This window comes from Triticum dicoccoides, chromosome 5B, assembly GCF_002162155.2.
Source record: "Triticum dicoccoides isolate Atlit2015 ecotype Zavitan chromosome 5B, WEW_v2.0, whole genome shotgun sequence".
In the NCBI taxonomy this organism is placed as follows: domain Eukaryota; kingdom Viridiplantae; phylum Streptophyta; class Magnoliopsida; order Poales; family Poaceae; genus Triticum; species Triticum dicoccoides.
In genome coordinates this window covers 187,659,481-187,668,577 of record NC_041389.1, presented here as the reverse complement: position 1 = coordinate 187,668,577, position 9,097 = coordinate 187,659,481, and the positions used below count along the sequence as shown (strand labels likewise).

The following is a 9,097-nucleotide window of genomic DNA, read 5'->3' as shown; positions in this document are numbered from 1 at the left end:
TGGCCGAGGAGAGGGTGGCGAGGCAGGAGTGGCGCAACGCGACGCGTCGCTTCATATTCGCCAAGTCTGATGAGGAGCCTGGACGCAAGGGCCTGGGTCATCGACCTATCGAAGACCACAACGGAGACAAGAAAGCATTGTCTCTACCGTCTCGACAAGGAGACGCTGAAGTATGGCAAGCAGTGGTCTCTAAGTGAGACCACCACGCTGCCCCCTCCATTAAGTCCTGCCGTCCCTGTTTCCCGCGCCCATTTCCGCGGTGGCCGCAGCCGCACTGTGCGCGGCGCAGCTGCAAGCAAACAGGATTATCCGCGAGCGCCAAACGGCAGTCGGGATGCCCTGTTGCTACCATGCGCCCTTCCGCCGCTAGAAACCCGAAACCGCCGACGGCGACAGAGGTGTTGTCGGCCAGCCCGGCCAGGTATACTAGGTCACCATCAAGTATAAGGTAGGTTAGATTTATTGAAGTTTTAATTTCACCGGGCAAAATACAATCTGGTTTTATGCCAAAAATAATATTTAAGTTTAAATAAAATCATCAATTTGTTTAAATTTGTATCAATTTTTTTCTTAAATTTGTTCGGAATGTGACCAAACATTTTGCGGTATGCTTTGAATGGCCGGCTCCGTATCATTGCCCGTACACCAGTCCGGACCGGTCCACAGATGCGGTGTCCGTTTTAGAGGTCAAGTGTTGGAGATGTCCTTATGCAACACACCAGAACAGAGACACGCACGGCACAAGGCAGTATTAGCGACGTGCTGAACAGTGTCTTTTCCGTGCTAACTGAAGAAAAGCTACAGTCAACTGAAGAAACGCTACAGCTAACTGAAGAAAAGCTAAAGCTACATTAATCTGGTGCAAATAGATTAACACTAGCACTCTACTGTTGTTCCCTTCCAAGTTAGAGGTGCCCTTGTGATATATTGGCAAGAAGACAACCAACACCAATGTATTGATCGAGTTCGTGGAACCAGCCAATTGAACACTTCTATGATGTTTATGAGATAAGCAACAACCCGGATGTAGTTAATATATGAACATGTGTAAGAATGTGTAGGAAACAGAATGACCAACAGTCCAACACCAACATATTTGGGATCAAGTATTGACACTTTAGGCCAGTCACACCTATAAATCTTCTTGTCCGAATTATAAAGTACATGGACATAAAAGAAAAAAAATCAAATAACAGTAATGAATTCGTCACTTTAACTATAAGCTCCACATTTTCAGATCAGTGACTTTCTTTGTCCATCAAACCTGCTTACAGGAGCAATAGAGTTGTAAGTTTCATGTCCAAAATGACATAAGTGGCAGCAGTGATACTAAGAATGTAAATAACAGAATCACACTGGAAGCTGACCTTTATTGAGCTACTGTGTCATAGCTCAAAAGCATTACATTCCACATCAAATGGTCACAGACATCATCCCTTGATAGTACTAAATTGTGAACACAAACTTCACATGGACATCGGATCATTCATTGTATCTGCTCGTATATTTATATGCAAACTCTAGGAATTCATCTACACCAGCTGAGTACTGGGTACTTTCTCTAGGAAATTGCAATAGAAATTTGGTGGATTCTAAATCCATTGCACACTGCATAAAAATAACAAATATTAATGCATATAAGTTTCATGTAATTTCGTCCAAAGCATGGAGGTTCAGACTTCAGAGATCAGGTGACCCGCGATGAGGTACCTTTCCGAGCTGAGCAGGGGATGGGGATGTAAAGGACCGGAGGATCAGCGACTAAGGCGAGCGCTGAGCGGACTGGGAGTGGGCTGCTCCGGCAGTCCGGTCAGCAGGGCGCGCTCTTGCGCGGTGGTGCGCCGTGCGCGCCTGCGCGGACAGCAACCGGTCGGGCGCCAAGCCGGGTAGGCAGAGGCAGGTCGCGGCCGTCAGCCGTCAGGCTGGTCAGGGTCTCGGGCGGTCTGCCAGTCACTCCGGGCGACCGGGCAGGGACGGCGAGGCAGGCGGCTCAGCTGGCTCCTGGCGGCGGGTCGAGTATTCGCGAGGCTAGAGAAAACGAACAAACTGGGTTGACTGAACGTGCGGGGCTGCGTTCGCTTTGGGACGACGATACTAGGCTTATTTTTTCTCTAAGCCCATCTCTTATTACCTACGTGTCTAAAAAAACCTATGTGGTAAACAGGCCGGGCCAAAATTCCAGGGTGGAGGGTGGCCCACTGTGCCTCCGTCACTGATCTGGATCGGAGAATGATCTGGATCGGAGAATAAAGGGAAGGGACTACGCGCGACTTGGTTTTTGCTCGAAGGAAAACGTTTGGAGACGGCCGGCGCACCGCGTTGCTCGCTTAGTTTTTCTCTCCACATGACTACGTGAGCATTTGGATCCACCCACCGCCTACCTCTTCATCTTATCTCTTCAGAACACACTACAGCCATTCGTTCCCCTCAAGTCTCTCTCCTCCCAATTCCAATCTCGTCAGTCATGGCACGACCATCCCTCCGGCGAGCAACTCCTTCCATGGTGCTCGTGCGGCTCCTACCTCTCCATGGCTGTGACGCTCGTCGCCTTGTCCGCCTCCACCGGTAGCTGGACACGCGCCCTCTCCATGGCCGTCGTAGCCAGGGTGTTTCGGTCGCCATGGCCAAGCTGCACCCGCCCACGGCGACGGCGGCGGCGGCGAGTTTTTGCTGGAACCGAGGGGCTTTGCTGGAACCGGGTATTTTTTTTTGCTGGATCAACCATTTTGTTTTGCTACAATCCCTTTGTTTTTTGCTACCATCCCCATTCGTTTTTTATGAACATCTTCGTTTTTTGCTGGAACTGGTGCCCCTGTCTGCTGCAACCAGCTGGTGGATGTGCTACAAGGTCGGTGCCTCGCCGGGGAAGCTACATCGAGCAGCAAGGAGTGTTGTATCCAACGCAGTTCGAACGTCGGGAGCTGCAATCGTGCACGCCGGAGCTGCAACCGGCTACTGGGGGAGCTGCAAGAGAGGGTGGCCATTTTTTGCTGAACCAATTTTTTGTTTTTGCTGGAACCGGTGTATTTTTTTTGCTGGAACCAAGATAATTTTTTGCTTCATCGGATGCAGAGCTCTCAAATGCTCATGTCGTTTTTGTTGTCACCTAAGTTTGTTTTTGCTAGAAGCATTTTCTGATTTTGCTTCAACCGATCACCGAACTTCCATCCCGGGGTGAAGTTTTTTGCTGGAAGATTTTTGTTGCTTCCTGATTTTTTGCTGCTTGGCACTCGAACCCGGCGAGCTGGAGACGCAGAGATGATGCAGCCAGCCACCCTGACTGCTAGCACATGCATCATCAGAAGTTTGGATCCAGCAAATTATTTTGCTACCGCCATAATTTTTTACTGGAAACAACTTCAAATTTTGCTTCCACCATGTTCTGTTTTAGCTGGATCCAGCTTTTGTTTTTGCTTCCACCATGGCAGCGGCCGGCGGCAACGACTGCGGCCGGCAGCGACGACGACGACCAGCAGGGAGGGCGGCTGCAGGCGAGCGCATCGGGGCGGTACTTTCTGGCTGGGCGCATCGCTCATCCATGGCAGCATGCTGGAAGTTTTTTTTAAAGGAAGAAGACGCCTGGTGAAAGAAAAGGAAAGAATCGTACGGCTATGAGTTGTTCGATCGGACGCTGCTAGGACGCTGCTGGTACGACCGGCCCAAAGTTGGGCCGGCGCACTGGCGCCTAGTACTCACCTTGCTCGAACGGTCAGCACAGATTTTGGCGCCACGTTCCTTATGTGTACCAGCGTCTCTAGTTAATTTTAGTTTTTAATTATGTATATTTGCAGTCTTATAACAGATATAATTTACAACACCTACATGGCAACATATAAGATCTGTTGCAATCTATGTACGGCACTATGGCCGTGAGCTGCAAGTGTACAATGGATATGCCGCAACGCTTATATGCGTATCTCTTGTGGATTTTGCAACTTATAGTCAAAACGTTGTAGAATATGTGTTGCTTTATAGGGGGTATCCTTGTAGTGGGCGGCCTTTTGTTTAAATAGTAATTTCGTTGCGAGCCAATATTTTACACGGGTAGTTTGAGTTTTGAAGTCAAACGGACGTGCGGCACCACAATCTGGGTGCACTGGATAGCCTAGCCACATGAACGGGTTTTCCTTCCTAGCATCCCGTGGCTCGCGTGCTCGCCCTAGCCACACCTCGCTTGCAGCTTCCTCATCAGCTAGTAGCATATTTAAATTTAAACTAGCGCCTCCCAATTAAGCCTGAGGAGCCAGAAAAGCCTGGCGGGGCATTGGGAACTGTGCAATATGGCTCTGTACGTAAAGTGCTCTACTACTACTCTGTAGCTTGTGGCGTTGCACGCATGGACTTCACTCCATTATCGGCTCTACTATAAAAGAAATTCCTCTTGACGTTTTTTTTGAAACGGAGGCAAAAGCTTTGCTTCATCTCATTCATAAAGAAGGAACTACTAACAAAGTTCGACGAGATCCATTACACCTCCACAAATGGAAGCGAAAAGCCTAGTCTCGCTGTATCAAATAACTCAAATGTTCTGCCCCCGCAGTAACTGTAGCTGATAAACAGGCTGCTAGTGTGTGCGTGAGAGGAGCGGGTGAGTAGGCCAGCTACGTGAGAGGAGCGGCTGAATAGAGCACCGAGAGTACCCACTAGGCCACTATGCAGGTGTACTTTCCCTGCATTGATAGTACAGCGATGATTCTAGAGAATAGTAGTACCCTCCACTTCCAACTGTAGCTCCTTGGCCCTGTGATTCAAGAGTTCAAAACTGGTGCACTATACTAGACTAGACTAGAAGTATAGTACATCGCACTACTAGTTGAGAAAAAGTAGTACTAGTACTGCTACAGTACGAGTACGTACTCCTTCGTCACATAATGTAAGACGTTTTTTGACACTAGTTGGCGTGTACAAAAAATAGGAAAAAGAGACCCAAAATTTCTTAATCCACGCCAAAAACTACTACCTAGTGCCAAAAATTTATTACTGGTGCTATTATTTACAGTAAATGCAATCCCATAACGTTCCATAATGTTAGTACTAGTAGTAAATAGTAGCCTCACCCCTTCGCTAAGGAACGATCTACAGTTGGAAGGGACGAGGCCCTGCGGTTACTACGCTCTTATCTCCTCCTCGCTAGTTCCCCTCCCCCCCGAAGAGAAAGCAGTTCGTCGCTGCTCCCATGGATTCGCCAGGCAGTTCTCCTCCTTGTCGGGGTTGGGAGACCTTGGATGACGATCCTCTGGGATAAGTCGCACGCCGCTCCGACGTCCTCACCACCGCAAGACTCGGTGCTTCCTGCACCAACTTTTTCAAGACGGTGCTTAAACAGGCTTGGGAAAAGGCCATGCTTGTTGATCTTCCATGTGTCCTCGAGGAGAAGGTTCTTCTATGGGACAATCCTTCGAACAGTCCACGGCTCCCTGGCCGTGGTTGCACGTTGACTCCGCTAGAGTTGCCGACGTTGAGAGGTAGTCGGATTTTGTCCGATGAGTAGGTCAGCAATGGAGTTTGATCATGTAGTACTTAGTTATTCCATTTCCATCCTATAATTTCTCCGCTGCCCACTGTCTTATATATAGGTCTGGGTCGGTGCCAACGAAGATTGGCTTGCATACGTCCGGCCGGATACCACCATCATTTTGCACAACATCTACGGCAGTGCAGCCGTTCCGGTAGACCCCTTCTCCACCATTGGGATCGTCTTTCCGGACTGGCTGGGCTTGAATACGTATGATGATGCCTACATGAGACTGAAGAAGATAGCAATTGTGGACCCACCGACAAAGCGACGCGGCTACGATGATTACTATCTCATCGCGGTGTTCGACATAAGGATTGCCATCAATGCAAGAGGCAGTAACGGCAGAGGCTGGCACATGTTGGCGGCGGCAGATTTGTACCCCTACACGTTCGAAGACGCCGTGCGCCATCTAGGCCGCATCTTCGCGGTGACAAGCCAGGGGACTTGTTTCATCTGGTTGCCATCCTACGGTACGGGAGATTACTAACTGAATGGACAAACCATCATCTGCATCCCTAATGGTACTCCATTATTTTGCAGGGACCAGACATCCCCCGATCGAAATAAGATCCCCGATTCTGGATGTGCATTTGCATCCGCGATTCAATCTAACCTGGAACCTTGTAGCTGACTTTGGCATATTGGGATCAACTATCTTAGCAGTCGTTACCCATGGTACCACTGATGTGCAACATGGTCACACAATCTACCACGATCGGACCATCACCATCTACTCAGGTATTCCATTTTTTAACCCTCTCGCCTTCTCTTTGATTGTTATACTAGTAGTATACTTAGTAGTACTAGTAGGAGTACTTTTTACCTTGGAGGACGCGTATAGCTAGCTAGGCCCTTGAAGACTTGAACCCACTAGCTGCCACCATTTTTGTTTTTCCATGTCTTACTATCTCATCCATGTAGCCAAGAGTGGCTATATATAATAAGCCGGTTATTTTACTTCCTCTATACCGGAGTAGTACTATTTGCTGCATAGTATTACTGACCTCCATATTTGAGCACAACATTATTATGCATGGACCTTGACTATGTACGTCACCATGTGTCCAGATCTGAGATGCTGCATGTACCAGATGAACGGCACTGAGTTCGACCCCCGTGATGCTACGTGGGTGTCGAGGAACACTCTTGGAGAGTACTCGCTTTTCATCGGGGACAGCTACCCCATTGTGAAGCGGATGCCACCTTCCGTGCACGATACGGAAGGCCAACTATTCATGAAGCATGGTTGTGTCTTCAGTGCGCATCGCCGGATGAACGACATGCTGGGACACGCTATCCCTGATTTATGCCGCTTCAGCTTGGATGAGTCTCCATTGTGTGGAACCGGACTAGAAAGCTGCGACAATGATTCCCGTTGCCCACCACTATGGATCGTGCCATCCATGAAGAACACCTGGGACTGGAACCTGGAGGAGGACATGTAGCCCATCTATAACGTGTAAGTGGAGTACGGTAATTGTGAACGGCAGCGCTATGAATATATGTATACTAGTCATGCACAAATTTATCGCATGAATTGGAGATGAACTTGTGTGGCATACTGGCATTTGTCCTTTAGAATTTATTACTAGTAAATGTGTTATGTGTACGTGCAACTTGTGTGGTTGTTGCACGAGCTCCAACATGCTCTTTGAGAAAAAAAGGTGGCACAGCTTTGGATATACGTGACGCGGCGGCATGATACAGTAGCATCGTTCGCTATAGTTGTAGTACACTCCTACTAGGATGACAACTCCTATAAAACCTTGCTCTTGGCTCTTTGCCTCTTCGGGAGGTTCAACAGTTCATACTCGTGTGAACCTTGCACTTGGCTCTTCGCCTCTTCAGAAGGTCCAACAATGATGATACTACAGTACAATATGCTTCTGGCAATCTGACACCGATTGAACTGATGCACGTCCATTGCGAGGGCGAGGGCGGGAGAGAGGGAGAGGGAGAGGGAGAGGGCACTTTAGTCAAAACCCTCTCCTTGTCCTGTGAACCACCGCACGTGTGGGCAAGGGAGAGGCATAGTAAGCAAGCTTCTCATCGTTCAGCAAGTTGACGGGACACATCAAAGCAGTATTAGTCCATACTGTGTCCTTTCCGATTAATATAGCTTAATTTGAAACGAGAAAAATACACTGGCGGTCAATGTATGTAACAATACGGTCTTTACGGTCACTATATATAGTTTTGCGGTGATTATACAATCACTAGCTCATCGTAGAGCACCATATTGCACCCTACTGACCGGCCACATAATCGACGTGGCACTTTGTTGACTGGTTAAATTCTCACCTAGTTTCTGGGTCCCACCTGTCAATTGGCAGAGCAAAGAAATCAGTTGAACAAAACTTTATGCAGGCGCGACAGGAGTCCAACCCTTGCATGCGAACCACCCTGGCTGTGTATGTGAGTGCATGCACGTGTACTCCCTCGGTCTTCTAACAAAGAGTGTACATAGGGTATAAAACAAAGAGTGTAGTACATGATGTACATCTACACTTCCAATGCATTTAGCCTTTAATCTAAATCGATATTGCTTGACTAATGCACCAACTTTTGCTGTAGGTATAGGCTACATGTCTATCCTTAACTACAACATGCAACGGCCTTCATTTAATCTTCTTCTCTCAATGGTCGCATGCACACATAAGTATGCTACTTTTGGGCATTAATTATGCCCTGGTCAATGTGTAAATCTCTAAATGTACAGTCTTTCACGGACGTAGGAGTTGGTTGAGCACTTGAGCGTGAGCATGTGTGTTGCGTCGTGTGCTGTGTGCCGCATGGGTGCGTGAGTGTTGCGTGCGTCCATGTGTATGTGTGAGTGTTGCCTGTTGCATGCATGCATGGGGCTTACTCCCTCCCATTGACATGTTCATATTTCAAGCTTCCTCTGTTCCCTCCATATGGTGATACTCCCTCTGTTCCCAAATACAGAGTATTTGTCTTTCTAAAGATTTCAACAAGTGACTAGGTACGGAGTTTGTAGCGACCCGACCCGAATGGATCAAGTCTCTGTGCTTTCGTGTCATCCCTGGATCGGTATGCTGACACACACAGTACTCGAAGGATTTATAACAGAGGTAAATCACATGTATAAAGTAACGTAAAAACTATTACCTCAATCCAAAATATAGCGGAAGCAACAAGGTTGTGGATTCCCATCAACACCAACGGCAAAGTTGAGTATAGGAAATCGTAACCCTAACGTACCACTTACTCGTCGTCTGAAAAGTCTGCAACATGAAAAGTTGCAGCCCGAAAACGGGTCAGCACATGGAATATGCTGGCAATGTAACACATAGAGAGTAATGAAAGAATAGGCTATACTACATGCATATATGGCTGGTGGAAAGCTCTATGGTTACAGTTTTTGCGAAAAGCCAATTTTTCCCTACTACAAAGGAATAAATTTGTTTAACTATCATGGTGGTTGTTAAACATTGAGAATGGTTGACAGCATCCTCAATCCCAATTAAAAGTACTCATTAAACCCAAACAAATTATAATAAGTAACGTGTTGAGATCAACAGGATAATCCAAGAACTAGATACTCAAAATGTCCATAAC

At 47.5% G+C, this 9,097-nt stretch overlaps 2 long non-coding RNA genes across 2 annotated transcripts; one reads left to right on the top strand and one right to left on the bottom strand.

The window, feature by feature from the left end:
• Positions 1–1,093: 1,093 nt before the first annotated feature.
• On the bottom strand, positions 1,094–2,088 carry LOC119305332. The gene is made up of 3 exons (XR_005148620.1): positions 1,711–2,088; positions 1,368–1,608; positions 1,094–1,264 (listed from the first exon to the last, which is right to left on the bottom strand). It is a non-coding gene; the product is annotated as an uncharacterized LOC119305332 (long non-coding RNA).
• Positions 2,089–2,295: 207 nt separating this feature from the next.
• LOC119308033 lies at positions 2,296–3,850 on the top strand. The gene is made up of 2 exons (XR_005149753.1): positions 2,296–2,699; positions 2,830–3,850. It is a non-coding gene; the product is annotated as an uncharacterized LOC119308033 (long non-coding RNA).
• Positions 3,851–9,097: the final 5,247 nt, after the last annotated feature.